General features: G+C 37.4%; 1 protein-coding gene across 10 annotated transcripts in view; it reads right to left on the reverse strand.

Moving 5' to 3' along the window:
- CDC42SE2 (CDC42 small effector 2) overlaps positions 1-25,444 on the reverse strand; it is a 116,190-nt gene that overhangs the window by 64,773 nt on the left and 25,973 nt on the right. For 3 of the 10 annotated variants that reach the window (XR_004349146.1, XM_032626265.1, XM_032626266.1), the window contains one exon: positions 14,771-14,857. The exons of 2 other annotated variants lie outside the window; for them this stretch is intronic. The gene's annotated coding sequence lies outside the window, so the exon portion shown is untranslated. Of the gene's footprint in view, positions 1-14,693; positions 14,858-16,267; positions 16,303-25,444 lie in introns of all 10 variants that reach the window. 5 more of the 10 variants (XR_004349145.1, XM_032626262.1, XM_032626263.1 and 2 more) reach the window with 3 other exon arrangements.

Consider the following 25,444-nt stretch of genomic DNA (forward strand, 5'->3'; position numbering starts at 1 on the left):
TTACAGAGAAAAATACAGTGACAAAAATCTCCTATTTGGACATGCTGATGGAACATTTTTTCCTACAACTGTGTAAGTCTCCACAACTTCATCTTCCAACGGGCTGGGGCTCTGCCTCACTTCCATCACACAGTCCAGACGCTCTTTAATGAATACCCATCACCATGCTAGACAGGCCATTATGTTCCAAAATTTGGACTGCCTCTGAAATAGTAGCCACCTAAATCACAACTATTACACCACACTATTTTTAGCGGGGACATGTAAAAAGAAAAGTAGAGTTGGGACCACATATTCCTTAGAGACTTGAGGAACTGAAGGCATTCAACCTGGCTACCATTTCAACCATCCAAGATTGTGTGCCACCTATAAAACACCTGAGATGAATCAGACCATAAGATAGCCATGTGCTGTATCACAAAGGAGGTACCTACCGAGCATTACAGAAATAACTATGGTTGTTCCTTAATACAAATGTGACTACTTGTTTAGGTATAATGTAGGTAACTAAATAACAGATTTTTTAAATATTCAAACCTTTCTGAATCACCTTATAAAATAACAACCTTAAACAATAATGGGGGAAAAAAGTTTTGGGTTTTTGTTTTGTTTTGTTGTTTTGCGGTACGCGGGCCTCTCACTGTTGTGGCCTCTCCCGTTGCGGAGCACAGGCTCCAGACGCGCAGGCTCAGCGGCCATGGCTCACGGGCCCAGCCGCTCCGCGGCATGTGGGATCTTCCCAGACCGGGGCACAAACCGGTGTCCCCTGCATTGGCAGGCGGACTCTCAACCACTGTGCCACCAGGGAAGCCCGGAAAAAAGTTTTTAAATACCGTTTAAAACAGGATCTTCATTTTCATATTCAAAGGAAAGCTTGTAATAATGGAAAATTTTAATAATGATGTTATGATGATGAAAATACTAACAGAAGCAGAAAATACTAACCACTCAACAAAGAACGTGAACTAGACAAGCAACAAGTATATACTGTACAGCACAGGGAAATACAACTTTATTTCGTAATAACTTTAAATGAAGTATAAGCTATAAAAATACTGAATCACTATTTTGTACACCTGAAACTAACATAATATTGTTAATTAAGAGGGAGTTCCCTGGTGCCCTACTGGATATGATTCTGGGCTTTCACTGCCATGGCCCAGGTTTAATCCCTCGTCGGGGAACTAAGATCCCACAAGCTGTGCAGCTCAGCCAAAAAAAAAAAGATCGTCAATCAACTATACTTCAATTTTTTAAAAAATAAAAGAACATGGACTATTTCTGGTGCATAAACTTAAATCATAGCAGGTCACATGAGAAATTCAGTATTTTGGATTTTTCCAGTCTTTTTTTGTTTTATATAAAAAAAAAATCAGTGATGACAGAAAATTTCCCTAAATTATAAAGAAAGGTTCAACTAAATTGTAAACCCCTGATAAGGGAAAAAAAAAAATTGAGCACTAGTCACATATTACTCTACATACTTTGACAAATACTGATTTCTACAATCCTAAGAGGTAAGCATTATCCTTACTTTGGAAATAAAGAAACCACAGCTCAGACATATTAACAACTTAACCGCAGACCATTTTCTCTATATTCTTTTTTTAAGGTCTAGTTCAATGCTACCTTAAATTACAATTATTTATGACATACTGATTCTTGTAAGCTCCATCAAGGCAGACTCCATCCAAATTATTATATCTCTTATAGCACTTAACATGGTAACTTGTCCCAGTATTTGCAAAAATAAAAAAGAAAGAAAAAAATGAATTAAAACAAGATTCTACCATTTATTAGCTAAGTGGCATTAGTCTATAACCTTTCTGAATTAAAGTTTTCTCTTATAAGGATTATACCAACATTGCAGGATTACTGTAAGGAAGGGTTGGTTTCTCTACCTCCACACTACTGCCTTTTTGGGCCAGGTAATTTGCGGGGGGGAGCGGTGGGGGGACAGATACTGTCCTGTGCACTGTAGGATATTTAGCAACATCTCTAGCCGCTATCAAGTAAATGCCAGTAGCATCCCTCCCCACCAGCTGTGACAACCAGAAGTGTCTCCTGTCAAAATGATGTGTCAAATACTCCTGGAGATTGGGGTATACAAGAACCACTGCTCTAGGTAAGAGCATTATAAGAATGAATTGAAAAAGAACTATGTGATTTCCTCTAGTCTAGAAAATCCCCTTGAGATGGGAGAAGATAAGGGCAAGATTTCCTGAGCCAAGCCTCTAATGATAATACTCCTAAAAGCAACAATCAGCAGCACAAAATTCTAATAACTTTACGTGGTCTAGTAAAGATGGCCACAAATTCTTTGTTATTCCTCCAAATGAGAAAGAAATCCTCTACCTTAAATTCAGACGACCTGTGATGACTTCTTTAACCAAAAGAATGAAGCTGAAGTCATGATCTGGAACTGATGAGGTGACAAAAAACCCTGTAACCGGGGCTTCCCAGGTGGCGCAGTGGTTGAGAGTCCGCCTGCCGATGCAGGGGACACGAGTTTTGTGCCCCGGTCCGGGAAGATCCCACATGCCGCGGAGCGGCTGGGCCCGTGAGCCATGGCCGCTGAGCCTGCGCGTCTGGAGCCTGTGCTCCGCAACGGGAGAGGCCACAACAGTGAGAGGCCCGCGTACCGCCAAAAAAAAAAAACCCTGTACCTTGTGCTCAGAAGTCCAACTACCCAAGACTGCCATGCTGGAAAGACCACAAGTGTAGGCACACAGGTTAACAGTCCCAGCTGAGCATGGCCTTCCAGCCTTCTTAACCAGAGTGACAAGACATACGAATAAAGCTGCCTAGGATTCTCCAGTCCAGACCACCTGCTAGCTAAGACTAACCAATGATCTTTGTTGATGCCTCATATAAGAGAAAACTTGCCAAGACCTGCTCAAATTCCTGATCCTCAAAATTGAGAGATTTAGGGCTTCCCTGGTGGCGCAGTGGTTGAGAGTCCGCCTGCCGATGCAGGGGACACGAGTTTGTGCCCGGGTCCGGGAAGATCCCACATGCTGCGTAGTGGCTGGGCCCGTGAGCCATGGCCGCTTAGCCTGCACATCCGGAGCCTGTGCTCCGCAATGGGAGAGGCCACAACAGTGGGAGGCCCGCGTACAGCAAAAAAAAAAAAAAAAAATTGAGAGATTTAATAAAATAGTTGTCATTTTAAACCACTAAGGTTTTAGGTAGTTTGTTTTCACATAATTTGTATGCATACACTTTTCAATTAAAGATTAAATTAAATTAAAGATTTTCATGTGTTTTAATGAAAATCTTTGTGTAACTCTATTGGCTCAAATGAGGTCACCTAATTCCTATCAAGTGATAAACTATCATGGGCTACTGGTCCCATCCTCCAAAATAAAGCCCTGAAGAAAAAAGAAGTAAGTCTGGATTCCAGGAACAACAAAAAGAAACAAACAAAAACTGATGGGGATAAATCTGCACTGAATTTGTGTGAATAGACATTGGTAACCTTCATTCAGGAGCAAAGGGCAGCAGGAGTCAAAAGACAGATTGCCTAAATGCTTTTTTTAGTCTGCCCTTATCTTTCCCTTGACTGCCCCTTTATCAGAAATTAGCAGAACAGCTCAGATCTTTGTCAGCAGGATAAAATCAGGACGGCACAAAAGGCCTGGGAGGGGAAAGTTCATGAAAACAGGTACAAACTGACTACTCTGTGGTTATTTACTCTTACCAGTCCTTCTCCCCTCAAAATAAACCTACAGAGCTGGTGGTAAATTATAATACAAGGAAACTACCTCTTAAAATTAGTATTACTTATTTCTAAGAGTTTCAAAAAACAAACCCTGATCAGAAGCTGCCTGATGCAGTAGAATCTAACAGAAGAACATAACAGCAATTCAGTGCCAGGGAGCTGTCTGACCTGAGACTCAAGCCCTCCCTCTCTTAAACTCACCTGGACCAACACAAACTAAGATCTGGCTGTTGGCCATTCCCTAATCCACATTATTAGACTAAGTGGATTAATACCCCCTCTCAAAGAATCATTAGCTCACTAGCTAAAATAAAGAAACATCTGGAGCACAAAACTACTATAAAAGACAGGCAACACATCAAACAACCCACGCCATCTGATACAGAATTAGTGAATTAGATGATCCAAGAATGAACACCTAGGGACCAAGGGGAGATATTAGTACTACAAACTCACAACAAGAAACTGTGGAAAAGAATCAAATGGAAATACTGAGTATAAAAAGAAGAGGGGAAAAAATAAAACATTTCAAGAAAAAATAAACATATTAAGAAATAATGAGAATAAACTTCCCAGAATTACAGAGGGAAGAAATCAAGATTTAAGTGTTCCAAGAGCGAAACATATAAGAAAAAAACCTCATTCCTAGAAATATTAAGAATACTGTGTAAATTGATAGTACTTTTAGAAAGTTTTCAAAATTTTTACATGTAATGCAATAGTATCGCTTTTGGAAATCAAAAGTAATCCTGAGTAATCCAGAAGAAAACAAAATACCTATATGAGCAAAAATGTTTTACTGCAATACTTATTATGGTAAGAGGGAAAACCCCAGACACAACCTAAATATCTAACGACCAAGTAATAATTAATGGTTTAATATTATTATTATATAGCCATTGACATAGTGTTGAAACGAGAGTATGTTTAACAAATTTTATGATTTGAGGGGATCTAAAAAAATCCAACCAACGTGAGAAATTTACACTAAAACTACTGTGAGCATTTAATTTTTTAATTATTAAAACTTAAAAGTTTGTTTTTAAAAATCTGACAAACTTGGTAGCTTGTGTTTTTGTTAAGTCTAGACTTCATCAAGAAATAGCCAACAACAATTATATTTTAGATATAATTTACAGAAACATTAGCTTCCAAGAGTATTTATGGTATTTTTATACTAAAGGAAAATATAATGTAGCTACTCTTTATTGAGTGAGCAGCTTATGGCAGCTTTCGGACTTTATAAATAATAAAATATGGTATGGAAAATTTCAGCATCCACTATGCCAAAGAAAGTACTGGTCTTATTTCTACTAAGTGCTTTATATTTTTATCATTTTCATTAGCTCAGCTCCACATGAGACCACTGTCTGCCTTGATTTCTGGAAGGCTGCCCCAATTCTTCTCTCCCAGGCCCTGTTGCCAGGGTTGCAGCTGCACAACCAATTCTTATTAAAATATAAGTCTTTGAAATGCAGGTCTATGGAAAGGGACATAAAGGATTTCATTATCTTTTCTCAAAACTCACAATAAGGATTATACCCCCACCCTTCCCCAGGCACACCACCACTCAGAACCCTTCTTCATCAACTCACACACCACATATAATAAATGCAGCAGCTCCGTCTTAAATACTCAACAAGTCATAAAGGAGTAAAACTGCATAATAACCACCGTAATGTCTAGCAAAAATTATTTTAGAATGACTTCTAATACATATGATGTAACTATTTCAAAATGACTTCTAGTGCATATGATGTAATCATAGGCAGACACTCATACAATGAGAGTAATAACACTTCTAAACACTACTACCAAATACTTCTAAAGAATAACATTTGCAAGACAGAATACACACTTATGTGATAATTTCAGAAATTTCAAGTTAAGAAAAAAACTGCAAGATAATTTACTCAAAATGTAAAATACTTTACAAGCTATTAATTTTGTTGTACAACTACTCATGCCTCTAAAATTTTCTTGTAAAAGGAGGAAAAAACTGAAGGACAGTTTACACTCCTGTTCCGTTTCTTACTAGAAGCTCATGTACTTTCGTTCTCTGGATAAAATCCCCTGCTTAAACATTGCTTGACTGTACTCTATGACTGAATTCATCTTATGAGAAAAGTTAACACAAAACTGTCAAGATCATGAAGGTAAAACTACTTTCAATTAAAAGAATAAAGAGTGGTCAAATAGTCTGTTGTAAAGTAAAAATGACAAGTTTCTTTTTTACTAAAACATATAATATTTTTAATGCTGATACACCACTGGAATTCTTGTAACATGCAGAATCTTCAAATTTTAACTATGTTAGAGAAAAGTATTATGGTAAAATTCACTGGGGTTAATTAAGTATAGCCTAGTCTGTTCCCTGGGTGATTCATTCATGGTTAAATAGAAGAAAAAAATAGGGGAGGCAGAGTGAAGGACACTAACCCTTGAGGATCTCATACAACACACACCTGAAGTTATAGCAACAAATCATACAGATAAATAGTTCTGAAAAGTGACCACTTGTTGCATTTTTAACGATTGAACTGAAATAATTAAGTTAAATGTACCAGATAAACTTTTTTAAGTATACAAGAAGTACATTATAATGATTATAAAGCTTGATAAAAATGTCGATTGAGATCACCTCACATCTGTTATCATAGCTACTATCAAAAAAATAAAACAGTAACAATGTTGATGAGGATGTGAAGAAATTGGAACCCTTGTGCACTGTTGGTAAAACTGTAAAATGGTGCAACACGTATGGTAAACAACATGGAGGTTCCTCAAAAATTTTTAAATAATTCTATCATATGATCTAGCACTCCCACTTCTGGCCATATATCCAGTAGAATTGAAGGCAGGGTCTGGAAGAATATTTGTACACCCATGTTGCTAGCACCACTAATCACATAAGCCGAGAGGTAGATCAAGCCAAATGTCCATGAGCCAATGAGCAGATAAACAAAATGTGATATACACAAAGTAGTATTATTGTGGTATATATATATATATATATATATATATATACGATGGAATCTCTAAAAGGAATGAAATCCTATCACATGCTATTAACATGGATGAACCTTGAGGACATTATGCTAGGTAAAATAAACTAGTCACAGAAAGACATATACTGTATGATTCCACTTATAAGAGGTGTAAAGTAGTCAAAGTCTTTTTTTTTTTTTTTTTTTGGGCCACACCACGTGGTTTGCAGGATCTTATAGTTCTCAGACCAGGAATTGAACCCCGGCCCTCAGCAGTGAAAGCGTGGAGTCCCAACCTAAAGTAGTCAAATTTACAGAAAACAAAGTAGAATGGTAGTTACCAGGGGCTGGCAATAGGAGAAAAAAGGCAGTTGTTTTTTAATGGGTATAGAGTTTTCAGTTTTGCAAGATGAAAAAGTTACGGAGATCTGTTTCACAACAATGTGAATATACTTAGCACTACTGAACTACATACTTAAAACTGGTTAAGGTGGCAAATTTTATGTTACATGTTTACTACAATAAAAAAAATATTTTTATGTAATTAGAGGTCTCATCCTTAGAGATTCCATGAGTTAGTAAAGATGAAAAACAGAATGAATCTGTTTTTGTTTTTTTTTAAACCAAGTACCACATATTAATTTGGGTTTTTTATTTGTTTGTTTTGCTCAGATAGGTAGGTAATAATACCACTATGGTATAAAACTCAAAAGAAACAACAGTAAATCATGACAAGTAAATCTTCTTGTCATCATTATCCCTAGCCACCCAATTCTCCTCCAAAGACACAGCCACCAATATTAGCTTCTGGTATAGCCTTTCACAGGAATTCTAATAATATACGAGAATGTAAGTATGTATTTTTTTTTTAATATTTTCACGTGACCACATACATGATTTGGCACCTTGCTTTTTCACTTATTAACACTTTACCTTGGAAATCAGGCACTATCAGTAACTTTTTAAAAACTACCTCCCTCAATTTGAAAGGCTGTATTTTATCATATGGGTATAACTCATCACCAATAAGTGGGAAGTTGGGTTGCTTGTAATCTTTTACTACTACAAACATGCTACAAAGAATAATCTTGTAAATTCACAAATGTGGGATATGATGAAGCAGGATTTATCTGTAGGATAAATTCCAAGAAGTGAAACTGATGGATCAAAGCGTTTATACATTTTAATTTTGGGTAGGCATTTTAAGTTTTGAGAGATATTTTTCAAATCTTCTTCTAAGAGAACGTACACATTTACACTCCCACTAACAACGCACTAGAATATCTGTATTATCAATCCTAAAAAGCTTCTCTAACTCCAGAAGTTTAAAGGAAAAAAAAACTATCTTCCTTCCCTGAAGTGGAGCATTAAAAAAACCCCACCATTTCAGGTAAATATACTGAGTTGCATAAAATTAAAACCTACGAGTTTGAGTAAGTCCCAGCTGCAAGAAATGAACTGTAGCCTAAGAAAAGCACTCATCCTAGCAATGGCCAGCTCAGTCTTGGCAGGCGCACTATGGACCTAGGCCTCTACCAATCTCAAATTTCTTTGCCCAGAAACCCATTCTTACTCTACAGTTTTTGACCCAAATAGCTTTACTCATATCAGCACCACAGTTACAGTTTTTAACCAAATTACCTTAACTGGCCTAAGACAGTAATTGTTTCCATTTAGGTGGATAAATCTCTTAATTCTGGGAAAGTATAGAAATCAATCAGTATTAATACTTATGTGCTATTTAATATATTTATAATAACATTATGATACTCTATGCTCTATCTACTAAGATACTTGAAAGACAAGAAATTTTAATATACTAAATTTATAAGTTTAATTTATTAAACTTTTAAGAATTATTGAAGTTTTAGAAAGATTTGTTTGCTCTACTGGTAATCTGCCTTGTTAACTGCTTAAAGTATTTGCGGGAATCAGAGAAAAGTAACTTTAAGTTAGAATGTCTAAGGATGTTAAATAATTAGGCATGAAAGTGTTGGTCGATATTTAAGAAGCAGTATTTACTCTTCCCTATCAGGCATTAAAACCCAATGACAATATAGACAGCACTGAACTTTTTTAGTGAGTTTTACAGATCAACTTTTTTTTTACATCAACCGTTTTTTAAGAGAACTACAGAAATAGAGAACCACAGGAATATGGTCTTGGACAGAAATGTCTATATCTACCTTAAGATCAACACATTTCATTTAATTTAATATCATTTCCTATAAACATTTTTCAGCGAACATGTGTACTAAAGGCATTCACAGATATTAATAGACAGTAATAATAAATGAAAATAGGCATCCTACATGTGACTTCTTTTCAAAGAAGAAATGGCTCTTTTATAAAAGGATGTCTTCTGTTCATAAAGCACAAAACAAATAGTGCATTTTCCCATGCTGCCAGAAAATACTTCTTAATCAAAACCAAAGGAGGGCTGCTTTTATAATTTCCTCATGGAAATCATGGCCTTTATAGTAAGGACACAGAGCAACAGCTACAATAAATTCCAGCTGCTGTGGCAAGACTTATTATACCATACTAGCTGCTAAATGGCCCAACATTAAGGCCACCAGCAACCAAAAAACTGGAGATTTAATACCAAGTTCCATTCCCTTACACTAAAAAAATTAATCAGACTTGCAACAATATTTTCTAGCTATCGATAAAGACAAATCTTTTAGATCCTATTGCCAAAACTGAAGAGTTAATGCTATTAATCTAATCCCTGAAAATCACCCAAGCTCCTTCTTTATCAATATTTACAAGTCAGAATAGGAGAAACTCAGAGCCATTCAGGGTCATCGTTTAAATGAATATCCCATTCAACCTCTGCAGCTGAACAATTTTCTATAATATGCACATTTCCTCTTTCTTTCACATCTGATGAACAAATTATTCCTCGTGAGTGTGTGTGTGTGTGTGTGTGTGTGTGTGTGTGTATGTGTTTAATACCTAAACCCACCTGACAGTTTTTAGTAGGCTGGTACCTACAGCAAGATGCTATCAAATCAGAATGAAAATGGTAGGATTAGAAATCAGCCACATGAACAAAAAATCAGGAAACTACAACTTTTTAATTCTGAACATATATTTTCTGGATTTTTTTCCCTCCATAAAACTGATATAACATTTTCCTATCACTAGTCAAAACATATGCTATCAAGATGCCTCACTAATCATATAATCATAAAATTTAACTTATTCAACATATATTCATTGAGCTATTATATGCTATGCCCACATAAATTAAACATTTAAAAAATAGTATACAAATGTACGTCAGCAAATTATAAAGTAAAATAAACATATTTTTAAATGTATAAAAATGAATCTAGGGCTTCCCTGGTGGCACAGTGGTTGAGAATCCGCCTGCCGATGCAGGGGACACAGGTTCGTGCCCCAGTCTGGGAAGATCCCACATGCCGCGGAACGGGGCCTGTGAGCCATGGCCGCTGAGCCTGCGCGTCCAGAGCCTGTGCTCCGCAATGGGAGAGGCCACAACAGTGAGAGGCCCGCGTACCGCAAAAAAAAAAAAGAAAAAGAAAAAAAAAAAGAATTTACCAAAGATGTAAGAAGTTTAAAGACTACCAGAGATTAAAATTGAAATACAGGGACTTCCCTGGTGGTCCAGTGGTTAAGAATCCATCTTGCAATGCAGGGGACACCAGTTCGATCCCTGCTTGGGGAACTAAGATCCCACATGCTGTGGGGAAACTAAGCCCAAGCGCCACAACTAGAGAGCCTGCGTGCCACAGTTACAGAGCCCATGTGCTCTGGAGCCCGCACACCACAACTAAAGAGAAGACTGCACACCTCAACGAAGATCCTGCGTGCCACAACTAAGACCCAACAAAGCCAAAAAATAAATAATTGTTTTTAAAAAATTGTAATACAGTATAAGTAGATAGAACTAATTGAATGATTTTTAATTTTGAGCAGTTATGACATGGCAACAATTAACACTTTAAAATCTGGTCCTCACATGTTAAAATAGAATTTTAAAAAATTCTTAATAAAACAAGTAAATTGATCTCTTTTATTTTTTTTTAGTGAGCTTGCCTTTTGTTTTTTTTTTGGCTGCGTTGGGTCTTTGTTGCTGCATGTGGGCTTCCTCTAGTTGTGGCATGTGGGGGCTACTCTTCGTTGTGGTGTGTGGGCTTCTAATTGTGGTGGCTTGCTCTAGGTAGTTGCAGTGCACAGCCTTCAGTAGTTGCCGCACACAGGCTCAGTCGTTGCCGCACACAGGCTCGGTAGTTGCAGCATGTGGGCCCTAGAGCATGTGGGCTTCAGTAGTTGTGTCATGAGGGCTCAGTAGTTGTGGCTCACGGGCTCTAGAGCGCAGGCTCAGTAGTTGTGGCACATGGGCTTAGTTGCTCTGCAACATGCCGGATCTTCCCGGACTAGGGATCGAACCTGTTCCTGTGCACTGGCAGGCAGATTCTTAACCAGTGCGTCACCAGGGAAGTGCTGATCTCTTTTACATTTGATTTTAAGGAAAACCAAAAGGCTGGCTTCATGCTCAGTGGTAAAACATTATACCCACTCCAATTATGTAAGCATTTTGTGAAACATTAGAGGCATTAAATTATGAACAAGACAAGATGCTCATTGTAATCACAATGTTCTACAAGCTCTAGCCAATGCAGCTGGTAAGTGAACCAATACAAGGTACAAAATCTGGAAAGGATAAAGCAAAATTACGTTTAGTTACAAATAAGGACTGCATTCCCAGAAAAGTTAAGTGAATCAAATGCAAGACTATAAGAAATACTAAGTGAATTTAATTAAGTTAACTGATTAAACTTAACAGAAAGTAATAACCTTCCTAATGTTAGCAATAAACAGGAGTTTAAGCTGTAAGAGCACAATGAAGAGGCAGCAGAGCAGTGGTGAAGGGCACTGACATCAGATTCAAACAGATATGGGTTGAAATCCCAATTCTACTACTTCCTAGCTGTATAAACCTTGATAAAGTCACCTAATGTCTTTAATTTTCTCAAGTGTAAAAATGAATACAATTTATTAAACAGTTAAGATGATGCTGAGCAGTATACAGAGCCTGCCATTTAGTAATTGAACTAATATAAGACATTTTTATTTGCATTATTAATAATAGAAAGCCTCTCGTCCCTTCCCTAAGTAAAGAGAGGTATTACGTTAAGCATACATATACCATGTAAACCTTTCTGAAATCCAGAGAAGGGTGAAATTCCAAAATATATCTGGCCCCAAGATTTGGAACAAGGGATTGTGGTCCTGTACCTTTCTAATGGCTTCTTACGGAAAAAAACAATAATAACTTATACTACTTTTTAAAAAAGCCAGAACCCAGGTTCCGCACAACTGTTTGTTTTACAGTTCCAGGGTGCCAAGGGTTCAGCAGGCATCTCCACCAAACAGTCAAATCAGTATAGATGACAGATACTCCTTTTCTTCTAGAACCAAACCTCAGTTAATACGAACCTATTCATTAGGAGGGTTGTTCACGTACTGTTAGCCTCTTCCAGTCAACATTAAGCTCCATTAGTAATGGCACAGACTATGTATTTGTTTACCACCTTAACTCTTGTACTTAATACCTGAACCTTAAATAAATCAATGGAAGGACTGCATTATCTGCCACCTTGCACACCTGTATCAGAGACATACTTGCCTAATTCACAATTCTAGTCTTAGCAAGTCCCTTCAGTTATCATTACATGGTATAGAATGGGTGATGATAAGGATGTATCAGTTATGATGTTTTGGAATTTACTGGCTCAGGTAACTGAAAAGTCCAGGTATACTATATTCAGGGAAGACATGATCCAGCATCTCAAGAGGTGATCAGGGTGTGTTTTTGCTCTGCTCTACTCCTTCCCCTGTTGGCTTCTTACCCAAATGACTTTCCTCTCACGGTCGGAAGATGGCTGCCAGGTTGAAATTCACCAGAAAAAAAAAGTACCTTTATCCTGGCATTTCTAGTATATGTCCTAAGATCACTCTGATTGATTTGGCTTAGATCATATGCCTGCCATGTCTGCCTTAGGTTAAGACACATGCTTCATTCCTACAAACTCTTCATAATATACATGAAATAAAATACATTAAAGCTGACCTTGGTGATTTGAACTTCTTATATAGTATACTAAATAACAGCATTATTGAATTAAAACTAATGGATCAAGCACATCATACAACTTTCCCTATCTTCTTAAAAAGTTATTCCCCCCATTTAATCACAACCCAACATGAAAAAATAAAAAAGTAAATTCTTCCCTGAATATAAGTCATTTTGAAGGATTCAGAATGTATTACCAGATTACAATAAAGGTTTATGATATTCCTTAACAAAACTGAAAGCAACATTATAAATTTTCAGGAGGAAAACAAGGTTCTTATCCCACTTTTTCAAGATTATAATAGCAGAATCTAAAGAAAAGATGGACAAGTACATGGATATCTTGAGTTGGGGGGGTGGGGAAGGGTGGTGTTACAGAACTTTTAAAATAGAATCAACTAAATAATCCATCCTGCGACTCAAGACTCCTCAAAGACATTAGATTCATCACCAACCCTCTCTACCCTACCCCCGTACACAAAACTAGGTCCTAAGAACAAAACAGAGATGCACACTTTAGGGAGTCTTTTTGACAGTGTGCATTCCAAAGCCAAATACAAATTATTTCTCAATTATTATGTTCCTACTATCATGTCCCTCATTCCTGTAACTAGCACAAAAAATAGAAGGTAAATGATTCCACTTTTATAACAGAGAAGACAACAAAATCTATGAGATTAAAAGCCAATACTCAAATATACAGGAGAGGAGCTGATTTTCATGGTAAAGTTGAATAAAAACAAATAGCAAATCGTAGAACCAACCAATTGAAAGTGTGTTACACACAAGTCATCTTAAATCAAAAGCCAAACTTCATTTATAATCCTAGAGGAAAGCAGTGTGGTCAAAGAAAGGAATGTGCATTAAAAGAATCTCTATAATTTTTCAAATCTATGAATTGATTTTTCAAATCCTCTACTGTTCAAATAATTTAATTCAGTAAATGTGCAATGATGGCTTTTTAAGAAGACAGAACTAGTAGACAGAGCAGGGATATAAACATAGCCCTTGACATCACAAAGTTTATAATGTGCTACAAAGGCAATATACACAAATATTATTGGACAGCTCAGAACATAATGAAGTACAAATGCCAGTGGGTAATCAGAAAGAGGAGGATCAAGTGAACTGGGATGATATCCACAACAAGTAACAGAAAATCTAAAGGCAAAACTGCCTAAACAATAAGAAAATTTATTATCTCACATAATAAGGAATCTACAGTGAAGGTGGTTCTAGGAATAGTGAACGTGGCTCCAGTTCTACTTCTCTGGAATTCTCTTCCCTCTGCCCACCTTTAAGTAAGGGAATCACCTTCAGGCAAGATAGCTATAGCAGTTCCAGATGTCACATCCAGATAAAACAAGCTCTACGGGAAGCACAATCTCTTTTCTTCTTTCTCAAAAGCAAGAAAACTTCTCTCAAGAGCCTCTTGCAGACTTTCCTTTTATTTCCCATTGGCCAAAACTGGATCTCATGCCCATTCCTAAAACAATCACTTCCAATGGCAATGAGACCTACCATAACCAAGATTAGAATGGATGCTAGTAACTATCATGACCATCACTTTAGTGATGGCTGAATATATCAAGGAAGACAGGCCTTGGAGGGTGGTATTATTTGGACTGGGGGAAAAAAAAAAGATAGAAACACACAGGCAAAGGAAGGGATGTGTCTAACTGAAGAAAGTCAAACTGCAATCACACATTAAACACACTTTTAGGGATAAAGAATTCTCTTAAACTGTGCTGGAGTCATCTTCTGTTAACACAAAAATTAACTTACTATTCAACAGTCGGTAAATGCTAAGCATGCAGGAGTTGTCTTCTCTTTAAGAGAAGGATTTAGGTTAATTACCAGTGGGGATAGTCAGACTCACCACTCACTCCTTGTCAAGAGAGCTATCTCTGGGTTGAGAACATTCCATAATATGCATACAGATGACTGTAGACTCACTGTCAGTATAAGTTGTTCCTTGAAGGTTTCTTCTCATTTGGGTTCGAGGTTTTACTCAAAAATCCACACACTCACAACTGGCCCTATCTGCAAATGAAAGCATGCAATTAGGAGGCAAAATGCTGCAGGGAGCAATTCCTTCCTCCCCCACCCACCTATAATTAACTGATCCACATGAAAACTGAACTTAAACAGCAGATTCACCAAGCCCCATGTTCAAACTAAGCAACCCGCATTCCAAAGGTTGTAATGTGCTTATTACACAGTTACCACCCTTTTCCCAGCATGTAAATTTATTGTTGTGTCCACAGTATACCAGGTGTAACTCTCTTCCCTCCCCCCCCCCAACTAAGAGGGCCTCTCCCGTTGCGGAGCACAGGCTCCAGAAGTGCAGGCTCTGCGGCCAATGGTTCACGGGCCTAGCTGCTCCGCGACATGTGGGATCTTCCTGGACCCGGGCACAAACCCGTGTCCCCTGCATCGGCAGGCAGACTCTCAACCACTGCGCCACCAGGGAAGCCCCTACCAGGTGCAACTCTTAATGCACCGAGCAAAATCCAACACACATTTATGTTTGGTGGCAGCACACAGGACTGGTCTGCACAGCGTGTTAAAGGAGAGCTGCCTACAGTTATAAATTAGAAGACTGCATCTAAGCTTGCAAACTCTGCTATATATTTATAATAGCTCATGGGAAACATTTATTATTGTCAAAGCCAAGCCTGTTTTTCTGCCTTATGGATATAATATAGCATAGGAATAACCACACTGGCTTTGGAGTCAGAGGGCTCTAGGTTTGAGATCTAATTCTGCAAATAACTAGTTGTATGATCTTAGGCCTATTTTTAACCTAAGATATATTTCTTCATTTACAGTCCTTCGAATAAACATATAAGCACTTAACAAAGCCAACAAACAACAGGCCTAAAATCCAACATGTCAAGGCTGAAATGATGATCCCAAATGCACTGCTTTCTCAGTCTTCCTCATTTCAGTAAACTGGACTGGGATCCATGCAGTTTGTGCTGAAACCTCTAAGTCCTTCTCATACACGCTCCCTCATCTTCCCAAAAACATCACTGAAGTGGTTGATTCTTTAAATATATAATGTGAACTGATTCTTAGAATCCCATAAAAACCATAAAAACAAAGCGATTCCTCCCTCAGAATTACTTTCCTGAAACTGCCTATAAATTCAACTATTTAAATAATGACAGTTTGAAATTTCAAAGTTCCATATTAGAAGGAATACTAGTATTTCATAAAAAGAAAACACTGGGGATGCCACATATCAAAGTGATGCATTACATTTTGTAAGCTTACACATTTCTTCACATCTAAGCTGACAATGAACTAGGACATTATGCTTAATCTGAAAATGTAATTAAGAAAACTGAAAGATGACCAAAACTAATGCGTGAGTTTAGGAAGGTTGCAGGATACAAAAATCAATACTCAAAAATCAATTCTTTTTCTATAGAACACTTGTTCACTTACCCTACAACCCAGCCATTCCATTCCTAGGTGTTTACCTAAGAAAAATGAAAGTTTATGTCCACAAAAGCAGCTTTATTTGTAAGAGCCAAAAACTAGAAACAAATTAACTGTCCACCAACAGATGAGTGGATACACAAAATGTGGTAAAGCCATTCAATGCATTACTACTTGCAACGAAAAATAATACTGGGACTTCCTTGGTGGTCCAGTGGGTAAGACTCCACGCTCCCACTGCAGGGGGCCAGGTTCAATCCCTGATGGGGGAACTAGATCTTGCATGCAAGCCACAATTAAGAAGTCCACATGCTGCAACTATAAGCCCGCATGCCACAACCAAGACCCGGGACAGCAAAAATAAATACACATTTTTTTTTAAATAATAATATTATAGGATGAATCTCAAAATCATTATGCTGAGAAGCCAGATGAAGAGTATACACTGTAGAATCCATTTACTTAAATTCTAGAATATTGAGCCATAGAAAGCAGTTCAGTTGATTGCCTGGGAACAGGGGTAAGTGGCCAAGAGAGAAGAAAGAGCTTATAAATGGCTGAAAAGCAACGTCTGGGGGTGACAGATATTTTCATTACATTTAATGTGGTGATAGTATCACAGGCATATATATGTCACTATTTATCAACCTACACACTTTCAATATGTGCAGTTAATTTTAAGTTTAAAACAAAGTAATTCACTGCATATTAATAATTGGTAGCAAGACTGATTAATATGAAAAGCAGAACCCCTTTAATGCATCAAGTTTTGAAAATCATGGCCACATGTACACTTAAAACTAACATAACATTGTTAATCAGCTATTCTCTAGTATAAAATTTAAATTCTTTAAAAAAAAGGAAGAAAATTATGGCCACAATCTTTCTCTCTTCAGAAAATAACTCTTTCAAAAGTATATCTCATGCATGTAAATCAATTAAGTTAGAACACATCCTCACACTGTAAACAAAAATAAACTCAAAATGGCTTAAAGTCTTAAATATAAGACAAAACACCAAAAACACACCTAGAAGAGAACACAGGCAAAACATTCTGACATAAATCATACCAAGGTTTTCTTAGGTCAGGCTCCCAAGGCAAGAAATAAAAGCAAAAGTAAACAAATGGGACCTAATCAAGCTTTATAAGCTTTTGCACAGCAAAGGAAACCATAAACAAAACAAAAAGACAACCTGCAGACTGGGAGAAAATATTTGCAAATGATGTGAGTAATAAGGGCTGAATTTCCAAAATATACCAACAGCTCATACAACTCAATAACAAAGAAACAACCCAATCGAAAAATGGGTAGAAGACCTAAATAGACATTTCTCCAAAGAAGACATACAGATGGGCAAAAAGCACATGAGAAGATATTCAACATCACTAATTATTACAGAAATGCAAATCAAAACTACAATGAGGTACCACCTCACACAGGTCAGAATGGCCATCATTAAAAAGTCTACAAATAACAAATGCTGGAAAGCGTTTGGAGAAAAGGGAACCCTCCTACACTGTTGGTGGGAATGTAAATTGGTGCAGCCACTATGGAAAACAGTATGAAGGTGCCTCAAAAAACTAAAAATAGAGCTGCCACATGACCCAGCAATCCCATTCCTGGGCATATACCCAGACAAAACTATAATGTGAAAAGATACATGCACCCCTATGTTCATAGCATATTTACAATAGTCAAGACATGGAAACAACCTAAATGTCCATCAACAGATGAATGGATAAAGAAGATGTGGTGTATGTGTATGTATATACATAATGGGATATTAGCCATAAAAAAGAATGAAATAATGCCATTTGTAGCAACATGGATGGACCCAGAGATTACCACACTAAACAAAGTTAAGTCAGAACGAGAAAGACAAATACCATGATATCACTTATATGTGGAATCTAAAATATGACACAAATGAACATATCTACAAAAAAGAAAGAGACTCGCAGATACAGAGGACAGACTTGTGGTTGCCAAGGGGGCGGGAGGGTGGCAGAGGGAAATACTGGGAGTTTGGGATTAGCAGATGCAAACTATTATACATAGGATGGATAAACAACAAGGTCCTACTGTACAGAACAGGGAACTGTAGTCAATATCCTGTGATAAACCATAATGGAAAAGAATATGAAAAAGAATAGATACGTGTGTAACTAAATCACTGCTGTACAGCAGAAATTAACACATTATAAATCAACTATACTTCACTAAATTTTTTTTAAAAAGTATAGTATCTCAATGCTAAAGATCAAAAACATAATTACTGATCATAAAGAAAACATGCATCAAAAATAGCACTCTAACTAACCTAGTATAATATGGCATGGGCAAAAAGGAAAAGTGGTAAATTTCAACGTTATTCATTCAATTGTAGTCCACAAAGCATGTCAGTCTTTCATCACATTGGTAGCAATTACATTAAAAAATATCAAGCCATTTCACTGTCAACCCAAAAGACATTGTAATGTATCATTTGATATATTGGCATTCATCTGGGTATCACTACTAAAATGTACTTCAGATTCTGCTTAGAATTAATGAAGTCATGAAATCAGATTCAATTTACTTGTTAAATGCTGGCATGGCTTGGTGCTTTTGTGCCATATTAAATGCCACCTCTAACCCCATTCACCCGTTATTTATACTGAAGAGACAGAGCAAACTGCATTACTTCCTGAGCTGAACTTAACCATTAAATTTCAGACAGCATCAAAACTGCATACTCCCATCTCCACCCAGAGATTTCTATTCTCCAAGTTAACCAGTCTCAGTTCCACTGTATTGCTATGGAAAAAAGGCTGAATCTTCAAAGAAATGAGTTAACAGTGCTACCTTTCAATACCTTTAACAGCTGTCACAGAGAAAAATCATATTAGTTCTGCATCATCCCAAATGGCAGAACTAGAGTGAATGAGTAGGGGATATATGTTCTATCTGAGGCACTGCTGCCTAAAGGTGGAATGTCCTGCCCTGGGATACCTATCATCAGAGGCTGGGATATTAAGACAGTGATTCAAAATTCCCAAAGACAATAAAATAAATTAAATTAAGTTTTAAACGCTTAAAAAAAAAAGTCCCACAGACAGTTGCTTTAGTTCAAGGTTATGATTTCTTCCAATCCTCAGATCATCTTATGAACTTAAAAATAAAATCTATTCTTAAATGCCCAAATCCACTGCAATTCGAAAGTCTGCAGTTTACGCTGATCAAACTACAAGAAGCTAAAGTCCTAAGTCTTACAGTAACATTTTCGTTTACTTTCTTTCCACTTTTCCACAATGGATAGTGGCTTACATCATCATTCCTTGACCGTATAAAATTACTCTGATTTTGAAAGAAAAATGTGTTAAATACATGTCCCATTTCCTTGCTCATTTAATGTCAAATGCCAATTCCTTTTTCTTCCCAAAGAAATATACATCTAACAGGGAAAAAGATCTGTAGGAAATCTAGTTCAATGTCCTCATTTTACAGACTCAGAAAGGTAAAGAAATTTGCCCCAAATCTCATAACTATCACTATAATGCCTATTAGCACTGCAATAAATCACTGCCATTTATTTCCTCCGTAAGTACACTGTAAACAAATGCATATGACCATTCACTTAGGTTAAGTGAAGGAAGGAAGCAAGCAAGCAAGCAAGAAAGAAAATAGGCCCTGGAATCAAACCGTCAAAGTTTGAATACTGGCTCTGCCACTTGTTAGATGTGTTGACTTTAGGCAACTTATTCACCATGCTTCACTTTCCTAAACTGTAAAATGGGTATAATTCATAAGGCTATTTTGACGTTTAAATTAGGTTAATACATGTAAAATGCTTGAAACATGGTCTGGCACAGAGTAAGCCATCAGGAGTGTGGACATCAGAAGGGGAATGGGGTTTAAAATGTGATATAACATTATGAGAGTAATTTTCTCAGCAAGTCAGAGGACATTTTAAAATACATATACAGGGACTTCCCTGATGGTCCAGTGGTAAAGAATCCGCCTTACAATGCAGGGGATGTGGGTTCAATCCCTGGTCAGGGAACTAAGATCCCACATGCCACAGGGCAACTAATCCCACATGCCACAACTACTGAGCTCGCGCACCTCAACTAGAGAGCTCAAGTGCCACCAACTACAGAGCCCACGTGCCTCAACTACAGAGTCCTCGTGCCCTGGAGCCTGTGCACCACAACTAGAGAAGAGAAAACCCACATGCCACAACTAAAGAGAAGCCTGCGCGCTACAACGAAAAAGTTTAGGATATAATAACTTTTAAAACAACTTTGAAGACTAACCAATATTTGGTTTCTGATTTATACATGAGGAAAAGGGAAAGGCAAGGGAGAATTTTAAAGATTTAAGTTTCCTAATGTTTCACAGAATTGTAATGGCTATGAGTACAAGAAGAAAAACTACTGAGAAGAATGGGGTGAAAAATAAAAGACTTTGTCCTCTCTGCTGTGCTTTGAGGTTAAACTGATCTGGAAAGGAAGCTATTTTCTCAGGAGTGAGAATAAAAATGCAGAAAGAGAATATAAGGTATTCTTATTTTTTAAAAAGCACATAAAATGTCTAAATTAGTAACTCACTATCATGCTTAACTCATTTCTACTTACAACGCCCATACTCTCATTTTACAATATTTAGAGAGAAAAAAATTATTTTCACTAAAACATCAGCTTTAATAAATATGTTGCACTCTTCAGTATGATTTTATTCAGGGAGATGGGATGGTTTTTTCTTCCTATATAGTAAGAGTTTTTAAAAATAAACTAAACTTGTATCTTTCTATACAACTTTCCAAAACACTTCTACATATATGAAAGGCTGTAATAGGGAAGCAATTTAAACTGGAAAGCCTGTTATGGGTTGAACTGTGTCCCATTCTCTCCCACCCCTCAAAAAAAGATGTTGAAGTCCTAACCCCCCAGGAATCTGAATGTGACCTTATTTGGAAATAGGGTTGTTGCAGATATTAGTTAAAATGAGGTCATACTGGAGTAGGGTGGGCCTCTAAATCCAATATGATCAGTGTCATGAGAAGCTGGCATTGTGAAGAAGACAGCGAGACAAACAGAGAAAACCACATGATGACAAATCAGAGACTGGATTATGCACCTGCAAGCCTAGGAATGCCGAGGATTGCCAGCAAACCACCAGAACCTAGGGAGAGGCAAGGAAGGATTCTGCTACAGGTTTCAGGAGGAACATGGCCCTGATGACACCCTGATTTTGGACTTCTAACCTCCAGAACTATGAGGCAAGTTTCTGTGGTACTTCATTGTAGAAGCCCTACGAAATGAATACAGCTTCCATTTGATTAGAAGAGTGAAAAAAGTCAGACAAATCTAAATGTTACAGTCATGATCACTACAACCCACTACGCAAACAAAACAGGATTTTGGCCTTGCTCTGGAACAGTCACTGTCAACAAGGTCTCCAGCTCATCAGAAGTGAGTCCATGATTCTATTAACTATCCCATTTATTCACTACCTAGGCTAGACGGCTATCTAGGCCACTAGGTTTTATAAATGTATGTGCTTTTCCATCATTTTCTAATTTGACAATTTTCCATGTTCTTATTTTACATCTTACTTACTTATTCTGACTACGTCGTAACACATACTAAAATGAGATATAAAGTTTCATCCTCACTCCCGGTCCACAAATCACCCTTCACTCCACAGACAACCATTATTAACAGTTTTTTTATATATCTTTCCACTGAGATTCCATGCATTTAGGAAAATATATCATGTATGTGATAGACATCAATGGTAACATATTCTGTGTATCATTCTGCACCTCGTTTCTATCACTTCACTAATTTTTGGAGATCATTCTGTATATGTAAGACATATTGTTGTACAGCATTTCACTATATAGATGCATAATATATTCAACCAATCTCATAGAGATGGATATCTGGGTTGCTGCCAGTATTTATCTTTATCACAAATGATGCTGTAATGGCTTTTTATTGTCTTTTCATTGAGTCCTTTCTTTGCCATCCTATTTAAAACTGCAATCCCCTGTTCCCTAGCCTGGCAGTCCCCATCTTGCTCCCATGCTTTATTTTTCCTCACAGTGCTTTAAATTTTTTTGGCATTCTGTATATACATTACTCACTTATTATTTTTCTTCACCAGTAAGAACATAGGGTTTTATGAAGAGACGGATTTTTGTTTTCATTTGCAGCCAAACACCTAATACCTGAGAGCCTGGCACATAGTGAGAGCAGTTAAGTATTTATTGAATAACTCAATGTCTTTATTTAATCCCACAAAAGAAAAATATACATAACTAAGAAGTACAATACATCTTCCCTTCAAGGCAACATAAGCCATAGTTCTCAAACTGATCAGTAATTTGTCCTTTTTATTTTGTATTAATTTTCTATATTGTGTCAAATGAGACTGTTACATTTTAGTTTGATTCAGATTTGATATACCCTGTGAACCCTCCAGTGTCTCAATTTAATTTAGCCTATTTGACCAAGGATAATGTTTCCTGGTCCTTCAGAATATTAACCCAAAGAGCAGGTACTTAACTGAGTCTCTGCTTCCTTATATGTAGTGGCCCTCCTACACTAACAACGTCATTAACATGCAATTTCTCCTACCAGCTGTGCTTTTTCAGTCATGAGAGAGTGACTCAGTATGGTATTATTTCTGATAAATACAGAGGGGGCTGAAATTTCAACTTATCTTGAGAAAGTACATGTTTCATTTGTCCCAACTACCTTCATAAGGAATTAAGATGTGGTAAACTGTGTCATTCTCTTGCAGAGAAATCAATCTGCATTTCAATTGGGCCCTGGCACACTAGGGCCTAAAAGTAAAACAGTCTAAAAGTAAAACAGTCACTGAGAAACTGTTCATTGGGGATGGGCAGGTGGGAATACTTTAAAGAAAAATAAGAACAAAAGGAAAATAGATTCTTACTCATTTTTAGATTATTAAAATCTGACAAGTCTGGGGACTTCCCTGGTGGTCCAGTGGTTAAGGATCTGCCTTCCGATGTGGGAGACGTGGGTTCAATCCCTGGCTGGGGAACTGGGATTCCACGTACCGCAGGGCAACTAAGCCCGCATGCCGCAACTACAGAGTCCACGTACTCTGGAGCCCACGTACCGCAACTACAGAGCCCACATGCTCTGGAGCCCACACCACAACTAAAGAGAAGCCCGCGTGCCACAACAAGGAGCCCGCATACAGCAACGAAAGATGCTGCGTGCCGCAACTGAGACCCAATACAGCCCAAAAAATAAGTAAATACTTAAAAAAAAAAAAATCTGACAAGTCTGCAACTTGTACTATAAAAATCTCTATGTGTTCAACTATTCAACATTCAAATTTTTAAGTATACATATTATTATTATTCAGTATGAAGATCTCCATTTTAAAGAAGCTTGGTAGTCAATAGTTTGTCCCAAGAGAACATGGCAGACTGATTTCCTAACAACTTTAATTCTACCCATTTCTGCACAAGTACAACCAACCATGTCTGCGACCAAAACCCAAATAACCCCTAAACTTAGCAAAGGAATCATTAGGAAGGTTCATGGGTACTAGGTCATGTTTATTACAAGAGCACTTGGTAGGGTTCTTTGTGCTTAAGAGCAGAAGGGAAAAGATGAAACTGCAAGATGGGACTTCCCTGGTGGTCCAGTGGCTAAGACTCTGCACTCCCAATGCAGGGCACCCAGGTTCAATCCCTGGTCAGGGAACTAGATCCCACATGTCCCAACTAAGGGTTTGCGTGCCGTAACTAAAACATGCCACAACTAAAACATGCCGCAACTAAAGATCCCACACACAGCAACGAAGATCCTGCGTGCCACAAATAAGACCCGGCATAGGTAGATAGATAGATAGATACACAGATACATTAAAAAAATAATCTTAAAAAATGTTAAATTCTGTTAAAAAAAGAAACTGCAAGATAACTTAGATGTAAATGACAATCTTAATCTTACATGCATTTCAAAATTGGATTACTGAAAAAGATAATACTTCACACATTTTTTTTAAAACACAGGTATATAACAATAATTTGGAGACTTTTTTTTTTTTGGCTGTGTTGGGTCTTCATTGCTGTGCGTGGGCTTTCTCTAGTTGCGGTGAGCAGGGACTACTCTTTGCTGCGGTGCGCGGGCTTCCCATTGCGGTTGGCTTGTCTTGTTGCAGAGCACGGGCTTTAGGCGAGCAGGCTTCAGTAGTTGTGGCGCACGGGCTTAGTTGCTCCGCGGCATGTCGGATCTTCCTGGACCAGAGCTCGAACCCGTGTCCCCTACACTGGCAGGCAGATTCTTAACCACTGTGCCACGAGGAAAGCCTTGGAGACTTTATAAATGAAAAAATAATTGTGTTGGACTGCTTATGAAGGCTTTCCCCACACCCAAGAGTCTTTATATTGATCCATGTTTCCTTCTAATATGTTTAAGGTTTTCTCTTTTATACTCAACTCTGGAAAACCAAACATTTATCTTGGTGTCAAGTGTGAGGTAAAGATCATTTCCTTTTTTTCTAATTCTTCTATTTTAATAATCACTTCCATGAGGTTCTGATTACTATGTTCACTGGTTCATGGACTCCTGTAAAAACCACTCTATTTCATCATAAAGGTCAGTTATAAATTTGTCAAACAAAGCTTTCAAGGCAAAAATTAAAAGTAAATGAGATAATTTACTTAGAAGGATAAATGCACAATACCAATTAAAGCAGAAGATATGCTGTTCCCCTAACTCAAGGGTCTTCAAACCAGTGTAAGGTTTGATATTTTGCAGGAGGTACTTGGGTCTGGACAGTTTCAGGAAATCAAATTCCAGATCTTCAACTTCCTCCTGTACTCTTTTCTAAAACTGATGGGCATCATTCATTTTCTTTTTCTACCTTCCCTTTCACAATAGCTCTTATATGTTATTATAGAAGAAAGTCATACTTCTAACTCATCTCAAAGCTTAGTAAGGTACTTTGCTTCAAGAAATCTCCAGTGCACCAAAGGGATAACTGGGAGGATGAGGAGGAGTCTCATGTAAGCAAAGCACGAAATACTGAAACTAACTCATGGCAAGACTCCTTACCTAATGAACCAATTAATGTTTGAATTCAGAAGTGAAAGTAGTTAGTCCAGTGGTTGTTCAATGCAGATGTTGTCATTTTAGAATTGAAAAAGGAG

This window comes from Phocoena sinus, chromosome 3 (genome assembly GCF_008692025.1).
Source record: "Phocoena sinus isolate mPhoSin1 chromosome 3, mPhoSin1.pri, whole genome shotgun sequence".
NCBI classification, from domain to species: Eukaryota; Metazoa; Chordata; class Mammalia; order Artiodactyla; family Phocoenidae; genus Phocoena; species Phocoena sinus.